At 35.1% G+C, this 13985-nt stretch overlaps 1 protein-coding gene across 2 annotated transcripts in view; it reads left to right on the top strand.

The window, feature by feature from the left end:
- The window catches only part of LOC145296043 (phosphatidylserine synthase 1-like), a 357209-nt gene that overhangs the window by 2547 nt on the left and 340677 nt on the right, over nucleotides 1–13985 (top strand). The gene's annotated exons all lie outside the window — the stretch shown is intronic.

The raw sequence follows: 13985 nt of genomic DNA, 5'->3' as shown, positions 1-13985 counted from the left end.
AAAAGAGATAAAAATTGATTTTTTTATTTATTTATTTATTTTTTTTTTTTAGTTCAAAATGGATAAAAATAGCACATGGAACCTTTTTTTGACTATTGGATTTTACTGAAAATTACACAAAAGCAGGACCACATATACATCTGGAATGTTTGACGATGGGAAAATTTTGGTTGCATCCCCAGGGGCTCAAAAGCGGTCAGATTTTTTTTTTTTTTTGGTCTCAAATCGCCAAAAGATAACACTTTTCAGAACATAGAATCTTGTCCGATCATTAGATTTTGCTTAAAATGAAGTACAATACAGTACAGGTATAATTGAAAGTAAATTATAAGCTATATAGCGTATTCAGTGTGTGTAAAATTACCCAAAAGCGAGACCGCATATACATCTGAAAACGTAATATTTCAATCTGGGAAAATTCTGGTTGTGTCTGGGGGGGGGGGGGTCAAAAGTGGTCAAAATCGCCATAAATAGCACTTTTTGGTACATAGAATATTTTCCGACCATTAGATTTTTGCTGAAAATTACCCAAAAGCAAGACCACATGAATATTTATCTGGTAAATGTAATATTTGACCCTAGGAAAATTCTGGTAAAAAACAAAAAAAAAATGCACATTTTTTTTTTTGTTTTGTTTTTTTTTTTTTTAACCAAAATGAAAAATTCTTGTTTATTTGTTTCTCTGTCTCAGAAATTTTTTTTAGGTTATTTTCCTCCGATTGTTAAGTTTTTTTTTTTTGTTTTTTTTTATTTAAATATTGTTCCCATTTACTTACCTCCCTACGAGGGCAGAGTTAGACACAAGATTGCTTATTAATGTGGGGAAAATCTAGCTCCCTTAAAAGAGGCACTCTGGATAGGAACAAAAAATAAAAATTGCCTCAGTCTAGAAGGATATTATTTCTACATTGAACGAAAGAGTTTTTTTTTTTTTTTTTTGCACTTATGCATTATACCGACAGCGCCATTGTTAGGGGCGATAACTCAATTTCTTCTTGGAATAGTTACAAAACACCCACCTCATGTTAAGTATGTTAGGTTTCTAAATAATAACGTAAAAAAAGAGTATCACACTTAAACTTAACATTTATCAAAAAAGTCATTGAATTGTTTTCTCGCCAAAATATAATAAAACATTAGTCAAATAACACACAAAATAAATATATATCAAAATAAATAAATATATATCAAAATATAATTGGAAAAACATTTATTGAAAAAATACATTTTTTGTATTAAAGCAACATTACTTGGCCTTTTGACTAAAAGCAAAGTGTAGTATCTGTTCTGATACTACACATCCTCTTTTCTGTCCTCAGTCTAGACAGAGGCAATTTTTATTTTTGTTCCTTTCCCCACATTAAAAACCGGCGTTGTGTCTAACTCTGCCCTCAAAGAACATTGGTTTTTTTTTTTTTTTTCAAACAATTTAACGAAAACTCATCGTGAGAAAATAGAATTTAAATAAAAATTAAATTAACATTAGATTTTTTTTTTTTTTTTTCGAATTGAAGCATCATTTGATTTCTTTTTTTAATTTTTTTTTCTCAAACAATTTAACGGAAAGAAGTTGTCATAACAGAAAAATAGAATTAGAAACCCAACCAATAAATGTATAAATTGTCAAGACCATTTTTTTCGAATCTGTAAAACAAACCCGTTTCTTTTTTTTTTTTTTTTTTTTTTTTTTTTTTTTTAACAACAACAACAACAATAATACTTGCTTCCACATTAACATTTTTCTTTAAAATGGCTACCTCGCAAAGTTTTCGGGTATGCTGAAAACGAATATCGCATTTAAATTTTCTGCAAATAAGTAGCTTTCCGGATATTAAACAATGTCATTTCTTATATTATTGCTGGTGGCCATCTTGGTATGCGCGTTTGCACATAGTTTCTTGGGGTTGCGCTCGTGCGTACAAAGATGGCCACCAGTGATAACATAAGAAATGACATTGCTTAATATTCAGAAAACTACTTATTTGCTAAATATTTAAATGCGATATTCGTTTTCAGCAGACCCTAAAACCTATTGGAGTAATCATTTAAAATGTTAAGGTGGAAACAAGGTAAAAAATTACTGTTTATTTCTTTGTCTACATAGTTGAATTTTCAGTAAAACAATAATAGAAATGACGAAAATTACCATCAACTGGTGAATAAATAGTTGTTGCTTATCAGGATTCCTGGTATCCTGGTACTGTGAAAGCTACATCAAGGATTCATGTAGAGTACGATTTATGGTTGCATCTCAGAAAATAGGGGTATATTTTGGGCCAGATAGAGGATTTACAAAATTGAAAATTGGACTGGTCCCAAAATGCTTGGTAATTTCCATCTTTTACAGAAATCAAAAATCTATATGAAAAATTTTAAATTTATTTCTGAGATTAATTCATATCTACTCAATTTTTTTTCTTTTCTTTGAGGGGAGTAGTAAATACCAGCCATGAATGCGCTTTAGGCATTCAATGGTTACACCCCCAGATTAAGCTCTCCTTTGGTGAGGTGGCAGGAAAATACCTACTCTCAATAATGCTATATTTAAATACCACTATAATACTTAATTTTGTTCATGAACAGACACCCACTGTATGATACCATGTGCCAGTTTAAACAAAATTGAAATTTGTACATCTTAATTCATGGTTTATGGTAAGAAGATACATCATATTTGACTGCATAATCAGAAAGAGCACACAATTTTACATAAGAGTGCCAAGTTTCATGAGAATAGCTTGAAAAAAAAATAAATGGTGGCAAAATTACCGAATTTCTTGAAATGTAATTTAATCCACTTTTTCTAAAGAAAAATATCCACAGAAAAGCCTAAACTTTGGCACTTAAAATTCTCAACTTTTGAACTACTGATGTTATTTGCATAATTCAAACGGTTTTAAGCATCTTTTACATAGCTCTTTTCATTCAAGTTGATAAAATAACAATTATCTAAAAAGAAAAAATCAACTTGTAAAGGGTTGGGGTCACTTCCTCACTGCTTGTTCTAAAATGGGTTGCCATATTTGAAAATATACTTTAAAAGCATATTTCAATTTGGTTCATACAAATTTTGGACAAAGTATGGAATAAGGATCCCGAAAGTCGAGTGGCTTCAAGGGGACAATTGACACTGGTTGACTGCCAGTGCACGTCATTTATAAACAAACATACACAACCTGAGTTGTTTGTTTTATTCGTTGATTTTAAATATTAAAGAAAAATTTAAAGAAAAGTCGGGAGGGGATATATATTTTTTATGCAGGGTGCATTTTTTTGGGAGGGGTTCCTTTTTTAACAAAACTTTTTAAAATGGACACAATTTCTCATTTTAAAGCGAGTTCATTCTCTACAATTATTCAGTTTTCTTTTTTTCTTTTAAGCATTTCATAAAAGCATATTTTTTAATATAGGTTTCGTTTTTATTTTTTCTTTGGTTGTATCCCTCTTTCTATTCTCTTTTTTTTTCTCGCTTTAAAAAAATATTCGAGGGTTGAAATAAAAAAATGGTGTTACCATGCTGAAATAATAACATTATTTAGAAATCATTCTTAACATGGGGAGGATTCTGTATTAGTAATTTAATAAACAAAAATAATGTAAAATTTGAATTTAACTTGAAATACTTTGAAAAAATAGCGCATTTTTGTTATTTTGAATTATTTAATTGGCGGACGTTTAGGAGATTGCCCTCCACCTCTAAATTCCACAACTTAACCTTTTTTTTTCTTTTTTCACATTAATCTCATCGATTACAAAATTAACTTTTGGATTAAAAAAAAAATTTAGAAAAAAAAAATATGGCTTCTATCATCAGGGATCAGTTTTCAATTATAAGTTCAATTATAAAATTGAACACCTACATTGTGGGACCGGTGAATATTCCCATCTAAAAAAGGGGGTTATGATAAGTTTTGTCTGTGCATAATGTAACAAATTATTTTCTGTAAAATTTTGCAAACGGTCCATTCTTGGAGTTGCCATTTTAATTTTTTACCAAATTCTTTAAAAACAAGTGAAGCATGCATGGTCCCCGTGAGTGCACAGTGAATGAGGCATAAAAAAAAAAAAAATGACCAAGTTCAACATTAGCCCCCCCCCCCCCAGTTAGCCCCAAAAGTCCCCAGGGGACATCAAATCTTGGTGAAAATAAACAAACGGTGCAGTTATGTTATGTAAATTTGAGTTCCTGCACCATGCAAAAAAGAAATGACTAAGTCCATCATTGGCACCTGCACCAGGGGCACCTACATCTATGTCAAATCCTCACTATATATCTGGTAGGCAGATATATCCAGAATTCAGCCCTTTTTTTTTTTTTTTTTTAATCCATAATTTCTTCATATCTTGGAAACTACTTGTTTCCTGGAATTTTAAGCATTATTTTCATTTTCTGCACCTCTGAAAATATTAGTGGTAATTTTAAAGGATGTTTTTGATGGTGGAAAAATGCTGCACCTTTACCAAATATTTGTAGGAGGTGCTAAAAGATGAAATGTAATCTATATCTATATATATATAAAAGGCAAAATGTGTTGTATGTCTCGCAAAAACTCGACAGAGAGAGACGGATTTTCACCAGATAGTTATCATTTTGAAGCTCGAACCTTTGGATGACAAATATAAAAATATTGGCCAAAAATATTCATTCCTTCACCCTCAACTGGGCAGTTTTGTACATGGAGGAGTAGCAAAAAATCATTCCTTCATTTTCTCTTTTACTGCTACTGCGACAATGATGTCCTAGAAAATGTTGACATTAGTTTAAATCACCTGCTGTTTTTTTTTTAACATTTAATTTTGTCAGTTCTCAGTTCTTTGTCTCTTTGGCGTCGGGGTAACGTGTTAGACTTTTTTTTCCGCCTTAGCCTTGAGGCTTCGGGTTCAAGTCTACCTCCCTACCAAAACTTTTTTTTCTATTACACCTCCAAACACCCTCGCAATTTTTTTTTTTATTTAAACAGGGTTATTACTTCGCTTATTCTTTAGTTTACACTCCCAACACACCCCTCCAAACACGCAGCCATCAGCATTGTTTTCTTAAGATTGCAGGTTCGATCCAAAAGGGTTATTTATGCCATTTATTCTGTTTTTTTATTTTTGTTTTTCCCAACACATTCGTTTTTTTTTTTTCTCCTTTTTTACGTTCAATGTTTTTTTTTTTTTGTTTTTATAATATTTAAATAGGGTTATTACTTACTCCCCCCACCCCCTTGACACACACCTCCAAAACACCCGGGAAAGACCGGGCACCCCCACTAGTCTATCTATATATATATAAAAGCAAAAATGTGTGTGTGTATGTCCAAGAAAGGCTTTTTTCCGACTCACAACTTCTTAAAACTTTTTATATCACATATAAATCATAATATCTACGAGTTAACAACGGAAGTCGCCTGTCTATTTAATTTGCTCGATTTCAAAAAGATAAATATTCAACATTTTTCTTTCATCGCATGTGGATTAGGCTTTTTCGTATAATAAAAGTGACACTAATTCTGGCGGTATTTTTCCGGTCGCGATCGCCGGAAATGTCCGGAAGCAATCAGATTTGATCAATGTGGAAATATTTTCCTTATATCAGACAATTGCTATTCAATTTGGACAATCTCCTTTTTATGGGGAGCTGGTCCCCCCCCACAACATCTTGGGGGGAAATAAAAATAAAAAACGAGTTCCTGCAGTAAATGAAATACTACCCCGCAGTCAAAGTTGACCTCATTAAGTCATTAAAACATGCACCTGCAAATTCTAAATAGTTAAATTCAAACGTGTTTCCGTTAGTATTTTGCAGTGGCCCAATGGTTAACGTCGCACTCTTTTTTTTTTTTTTTTCACACTTTAATTTCCAACTTTGCCTCAAGGGTTCGGGTTCGATCCTTATACTTACCTACCAAAACTTTTTTTTTATTTTAACCCTCCCCCGGAGTTTGGATTTACCCCAAACCCCACACACCTCCAAACACCTGGGCAATGCCGGGTACCCCCCCCCCCGCTAGTCTATATATATAAAAGCGAAAATGTGTGTGTGTATGTATGTATGTATGTTTGTGTGTCTGCTAAAAACTTTCGGCAGACAGAACAAAAATTCACAAATTTGGTCTCCTATGAAAGCCCCATCCTTCGCCCGACAAATATCGAAAAATTGGCCAAAAAACGTTAATTTTTTCACCCTGAAATTAGCACTTTTCTACAGGGGGGGGGGGGTCAGCAAAAACTGTCCTCTCATGACGTCATCAGTTCTACGCATGCGTCAGACGACGTCATAACCTGATTTAGTTTAAATATTTGAAGAACTGACACAATTTCATGTACATCGTGTTAGCTCAGTTGGTTAGAGTGTTGGGTCATTATCTAAACGTTTTGGGTTCGAATCGTGGTGTGAGATTTCTTTTTTTTTTTTTCTTTTTTACGATTTTTTTTTTTTTTTAAATTTTAATATTGAAGCAGGGTTATTTAAGCCATTTTTCACATATTTTTTTTTGTTTTTGGTTTTTATTTTTCAGTTTTAATATTCATTTTTCTGTTTTCCTTTTTGTTTTTGTTTTTCCGATTTCTACATTTAACATCGTTCGTTTGCCTTACATTAGTTTTTTTTTTTTTTTTCGATTTTTTTTTTTTTAAGTTTAAGTCAGCACAAACCGTCCTTTCATGACGAGATCGGTTCTACGCATGCATCAGACGATGTCATAACCTGATTTAGTTTAAATATTTTAAAAACTGACACAATTTTATGTATGTCGTGTTAGCTCAGTTCGTTAGAGCGATAGGTCATTATCTAAATGTTTTGGGTTCGAATCGTGGTGTGAGATGTCTTCTTTTTTTTTTCGATTTTTTTTTTTAATTTTAATATTGAAGCAGGGTTATTTAAGCCATTTTTCACGTAACATTCGTTTTCCTGTTTTTTTTTTTACTTTGCTTATTCTTAGGTTTTCATTAACACCCCCACCCCCAACTTCGCCTCAGGGCTTTGGGTTCGATCCTACCTCCCCCGCTCCCCGGTTTCTTTTTTATTTAAGAGCACACACACCTCCAAACATGCCGGGTACACCCGCTAGTCTATATTATAAAAGCGAAAATGTGTGTATGTTTGTATGTGTGTTTGTGTGTCCACTAAAAACTTTCAACAGACATGACGAAAATTCACAAACTCTGTATCATATTGAAGCTCCATCCTTCGCTCGAAAAATATCGAAAAATTGGTCAAAAGCATTCATTTTTTTCACCCCGAAATCGACAATTTTTGACAGGGGGGGTGGTCAACAAAAATGGTCCTCACGTGACGACTGGTTCTACGCATGCGTCAGATGACGTCATGACCTGATTTACTTTAAATAGTTGAAAAACTGACTATATTTCATGTACGTCGCGTCAGCTCAGTTCGTTATCTAAATGTTCTGGGTTTGAATCGTGGTGTTAGATGTCTTTTTTTTTCTTTTTTTTTTTTTTTCGATTTTTTAAATTTAAACCAGTGTTATTTAAGCCATTTTTCACGTAACGTTTTTTCTGTTTTTTTTTTTTTTTTTACTTCGCTTATCCCCCCCCCCCCCAAACAACACCCGGTTACCCACCGATTTTTTAAATTTTAATATCGAAACAAGCTTATTTAAACCATTTCTTTTTTGTTTTTTGGATTTTTACATTTAACATCGTTCCTTTCCCATACGTTAGTTTTTTTTTCCGATGTTTTGATTACCTCCCCCCCCCCCGCTTAAGTTTTAACGTTGTTTTCTTTTTTTACTTCGCTTATAACAAACAAACCTGGTCATTGACCTCATCTGCTGAATGTCGTAACACTCGACGACTTCCGTGCGGGCAACTGTCAGTTTGGTTCTTACTTAAATAAATTCAAACATCTTTCAGTAACTCATACTGGCTGGCCGATTTTATTTTCAAACCTCGCCTCAGGACTTCGGGTTCGATCCCCCCCCCCCGGTTTCTTTTTTATTTAACAGCACACACACCTCCAAACACCCGGGCAATGCCGGGTACCCCCACTAGTATATATATAAAAGGCAAAATGTGTTAGCGTGTGAGTGCATTTTTTTCTGTGTGTCTGGCAAAGGCTTTTTTTCGGGCTAGTCGCTCATTCTTATAACTTTTTATATGCTACCGAGATGATAATATCTAAGATTTACGAAATGACATCATAAATATTTCAGTGACTTTTATTTTACAAAATTCGCACTGTGAATTCGTTTTTCTGCTACTGCTATGGCGTGATATTTGACCTAGAAAACCACCTGGATTTTTAAACGCATATTTTTGACTCTTCTAAAGCCCCTGCCTTTGTGGCGTCATGCTATGTGATCAGACTATTAACCTTAAGGCTAACTCCCTCCCAAAACTTTTTTCGCTGTTTTTTTTTTTTGTTGTTGGTTTGTTCGTTTTTTAAATATTTAAACAGGGTTTTGTTTTGATCTCCCACCTACAAACACCTGCTAGTCTATATATATATATATATATATATATATATATATATAAGGCAAAATGTGTGTGCACATTTTATGTATGTCTGGCAAAACAAAAATATCGATTTGCATATAATTTTGGCACGGGTGTATATAAAAAGCAAGATGTGTGTATGTCTTGTAAAAATTTTTGACAGAGGCGATGGATTCTTACAATATCAGTCGAGCTTTAAAGCTGGACCCTTCGGACGACAAATATAAAAAATTTGGCCAAAAACATATTAGGTGAATTCCTTCACCCTAAACTGGGTAATTTTTTACAAGGAGGGGTTGGTTTTTTGAGTCGCCATTTTTGCAAGTCATCATATCGGTTGGATTGACTTCGCTTAATTTGAATGCTTTCGACTTCCAGTTGTGTCATGGGACATTGGTAAGATGTCAGATTTTCTTTCATTTTCTTTTCCGCCTGCGCATTATGGGTTTGAGCCTGCTTGCCTACTACCACTTTTTTTTTTTTTTTTTTAACACCTCTCTCCACCCGGGGTTCCGTACTACACCACTTACACACACCTGGGCAATGACTCTCTCCACACAGACTCCCTACAGTTATTTTAATCCCCCCTCCTCCACCCGGGAATGTCGGGTACCTCTGCTAGTCTAATATATAAAAAGCAAAATGTGTGTGTGTCACAAAAATTCTTGACACATGCGACAGATCCTCATGAGATCGTTTTCAAGCTCAACCCTTCAGACAACAAATATCGAAAAATTGACCAAACACATTAATTCCTTCACCTTCAACTGGGCAGTTTTGTACAAAGAGGGGTCGCTTTTTTCGCCGCCATTTTAGCAAGTCATTATCACCGATTGACTTCGCTTAAATCCAATCGGCACTTCCAGTTGCGCGATGGAGACCTCAGTTACATTTATTTTTTTCCTTCTTCGCTATGCGGGTTCAAACCAGTTTTTTTTTTTTTTCTTTTTTTTTTTTTTTTTTTTTTAACCTTTACTTACCCGGGTTGTCTACTGCTGTTTTGCTCCCCCCCCCCCCCCGCTATTACCACTTTTTTACCTCCTCCCCTATGAGGGTTCCTTACGACATCACCTATCCACACCCGGGCAACACAAGTTACCCCCGCTGCTACCACATTTTTTTTTTTTTTTTTTTTTGTGACACATTCTCTCCCCTCCCAGGGGTTCCTTACTACACCACTTCTTCAAACCCAGGCAATGCCAGGCACCTCCTTCGTGTTATGGGTTCGAGCTTGCCTCCCTATTACCAATTTTTTCTTTTAACAACACCTCTTTCCACTTGGGCTGCCTACTGTTGTTTTTACCCCCTCCCCCCTTACTACCATATTTTTTTTATCGGGGTTAGCAATGCTCAGCATCCCTGCTAGTCTATATATATATATATATAAAAGGAAAAATGTGTATGTATGCATGTATAAAAAAAAAATCAAAGCGTCTTTAAATCATATCCATTGGACTGTTGTTTTTCATCGATTCGTACGTTGAGTTATTTGGAAAATTATGTGTGAATTTGTCAACATCATCATCACCATTATCATGTACTGCATATGTGTGAGTCTAAAACAAACTTTTTATTTAATAAAAAACGAAGCAAAAAAGGAAGGAAGAAAGAAAAAGATCAGGAAGGAAAAGGGACAAAAACGGTCCAGCCGCTAATCACTTACTATGTATGACTTTTGTAATGTTCCTTCATGTGTATTTTACATGTATATGTGTGCTGTATAGGCATATGTATGTGTGTGCGTATTTGTGTGCCTCTACGTGATTATGGTTGCATGTGTGTGTTCATGCATACGTATGTTGGCGTACATCTGTATGTGGGGTGGAGAGGGCTCCCATAAGCTGTGGTGAAGGCAACCTCTTTAGGAGAAGCAAGTCTTAGATTTACAAAAAAAAAAAAACCCATAAAGCGGGAGACCAGTACCCACATTAAGCTGGTCTGCAGTTTGATTTGTTGCTGGCTATCTTGCTCTTGCTTGTTGCTGGATGTCAACATTTTGAACCGAGAGAGAGATTTAGCTGTCGCACAAAGCTAAAACTCTGTAACCTCATCTGTGTAAAGATACTCCCTCGGCCATGGAAAAGTTGTGACGCGTGTAGGCCTGAAATGTTGGAAGCCTGTAATAATTGATCTGCTATCATTATATGTATGTATATCTATGTATATATGTATATACGTATATATATTGGGTTATTCCAGCCCAATTCATCCAGCCCCGACACACCCCCTCTTGGATTTTTTTCATATTTACACCATACAAACTTTGGGTTAAAACTAAGAGAAATCTGCAATTTCAGCCCAGTTGGATTTCAGGAACATATTTTTTTTCACAGTTGGTTTCGGCCTGGAAATCAAAAATTGCTATCTCATGACGTAGAATTTTCGACTCCCGGCGTTTTACAAAATTTGCATTTTTGTTGCAAAAAATAAAGCTCTGGAGCTAAATATTCACACATATAAGGTTTTGAGGGCAAGGAATCCAAAAATCATGGTTAGAAAGATGGCAAATGAGAGGAAGTACCTTATTTTTACCATTTTAGGTGGTGCCGCAGCACTTTTTTAGAGCTTGTTTGGGGCGATATTTTATTGAGAAAAAAACATAACTGTGGTGCTTTGCCAGACTTCTCCTTTGGATTTTTAAAGTGACAATGGGTTGGAAATTACAAAAATCAAATAAAACCTTTCGGCATATTTGACATTTCCAGACACTAAAGCCTCAAAATTGGCATTTTTATAAAAATTTAAGGATTTTTTGGTGAATTTGGCAACAATCTAATCTTAAGTTATGATCAATATCTAGAGCTGAAAAAAGACTTGGATCGGCTCATTATAGCCCATTTTCATAATATAATGTCAAATTACATCATATAAAAGGATATGGACCCCTACTTCACAGTCAAAAAGTTTATAAACTTGTAAATAAACTGCATTTTCTAAAGGTTAAGAACGAATTTTCATGAAGTTTCAATTTCTGTTTTGTTTATTTTATGCAAGTAAATTAAATTTACACCTTATTTTGATGTTATTATGATCTAAAGTTTATTTTTACTAATAGTTTAAAAACAATAAATATTTATCAGTACCAGCAGTGGAAAATTAAGTTTAAAATGATATTAAAAGAATTGTTTTTGGAATCAGAAATTAGGTTAAAATTTTTCTGATTCCAATATCTCAAAAAGTTCTGATTCAGTGGAGTATTGCATATTCTGCTCATTGTGAATTATTATTTCACATCTTTCTTCCAGAGCAATAAATTAAGAATGTCTTCTGAACCAAGGAAACGAGAGGAAGGAGATACATCATTGATGACAAGTGCTCCTCAATGTTCTTTTGGATTACTAATGAAGAGTGCATGTCACCGCAATCTGAAGCCATCTTCAACACCAATAACTGCATTAGAGCATGATGTAAGAACTGTGCTCAAATTAAGAGCTGGTGTCACACTCACTGATGAAACCGTTGCTAACATTTGCAGGTATCACGAATTTCATTTGGGGCATTACTTTGAGAAAAAATATACAAAGTGCTGCAACATCTTTTTGAAGCACAAAAGAAAGGTAAAGGGTGATCGTGCTATCAAGTTAGACATGGCTGAGATGCTAAAGCAGAAGGGCTACCATGTTGTTCCTGGCTGGAAGCTTTGCCGTCACTGTGAAGTAGCTGCCAAGAAGTTAGAAGATACAAGTGAAACAGAAGGAAGTGACAACCAAGACCTTGAAAATGAGTCGCAAATTGAACAAAAGAGAGAGAAACTGAATGACAGTCTAATGATGTTTGATATATCCCCTATAAAAACCGGTAGAATGCAGAAGCACACAAAAATCAATATTGTCAGAGAGAAATTAGAAAGAAACTATGAAATGCAAGTAGAGGCAGCTGCCAAAGTCCTTAACATCTCTAGCCCTGAATTAGGAAGCCCTATTAGCAGCCAAACGAGTCAAACGGATTTAGTGGCAAAGGCAAAAGATTATGATTGTTTGTTGGATGCAATGAAGGACAAACTTGAGAATAAAGAAATGAAAACCAGTGAGAGGATCCAGTTGATGACTTTAGCTCCGGAAAGTTGGTCTCGAAAAGAGGTGTCTGAATATTTCAATGTCTCTGAATATATAGTACGTGAAGCACGGCAACTGAAAAAGGATCGAGGTATTCTTTCATTGCCACAGAAAAAGAAGGGGAGAGGTCTCTCAAAAGAGGTTATCAATTCTGTCTTGGCTTTCTATGAGGACAATGAATTTTCACGGTTAATGCCTGGAGGGAAAGATTTTGTGAGCATTGGTAATAAAGTTCATGTCCAGAAACGGCTCCTATTATGCAATCTTAAGGAGCTTTATGTAGCTTACAAAGAAAGCTATCCTGAACACAAAATAGGTCTTTCAAAGTTCTGTGAGCTCCGTCCAAAATGGTGCGTCACCGTCTTGACATCAGGTTCTCATTCAGTTTGTGTTTGCATCCACCATCAAAATACCAAATTGCTTGTTGACTGCTTTGTTTCAACTGTCAAGACTCAGCTCAGAAGGAAAGCTGAAGAATCCAGAGATGAGAGTGCTGCTAATGTACCAACTGAAAATCCCAATTTTAATATCACTTACAAAGATTTGATGGCCTTGGTAGTTTGCGACACCAATAGTCTTGAATGTATGGTCCACCGTTGTCCTAAATGCCCAGGTTTCCCTGCTCTAGAGAAGTATATCAGAGATAAATTTACTGAATTGGAAATTGACAGTGAGATGTCATATAGTCAGTGGGAGAGTGTGGATAGGACAATGCTACGGACACAGATGGCTGATGTAGATTACTTCATAGAGATATTGGTATACAATGTTGATAATCTAACGACCCATTCCTTCACAGCAAAGAGCCAAGCGCAGTATCTAAAAAAGAGAAGAGAAGAAATAACTGAGACCGAATGTATACTTCTCTTGGACTTTGCGGAAAATTATCACTACGTGGTGCAAGATGAGATCCAGGGATATCACTGGAACAAAGACCAGTGTACCATACATCCAGTGGTAATTTATTACAAAGATAACAATGGTAAACTTCAACAGATCTCATTATGCATCATTTCAGATGACCTTGAGCATGACACCTGTTTTGTGCATGAACTGCAAAGAATGGTGATGTTGTACATCAAAGAGAAATTTCCCTGGATCAAGAGTGTAGAGTACTTCAGCGATGGCTGTGCTGCCCAATATAAAAACTTCAAAGCATTTATTAACCTTTGCCATCACTCATCAGATTTTGGAATTGATGCAACTTGGGCATTTTTTGCAACTAGCCATGGCAAATCACCCTGTGATGGAATTGGTGGGGCTGTCAAACGCAAAGTTCTCCGTGCCAGCTTGCAAAGGCCAATAAAAGACCAAATACTCACTTTTCATGCTGTTGCAGACTTTTGCAGATCATCGATCACTGGTATCATGTTTCTAAAGATCGACAAAGAAGACATGGTTTCAGTTCGAGAGAAACTTCAAATGAGATATAAACTGGGAGATACTGTGCCTGGTACAAGGAGCTGTCACTATTTCAAACCAACTTCT

This window comes from Euprymna scolopes, chromosome 16, assembly GCF_053919585.1.
Source record: "Euprymna scolopes isolate OS-2025 chromosome 16, ASM5391958v1, whole genome shotgun sequence".
In the NCBI taxonomy this organism is placed as follows: Eukaryota; Metazoa; Mollusca; class Cephalopoda; order Sepiida; family Sepiolidae; genus Euprymna; species Euprymna scolopes.
The sequence above is the reverse complement of the archived record's forward strand: the minus strand, read 5'-3'. Positions and strand labels throughout refer to the sequence as shown.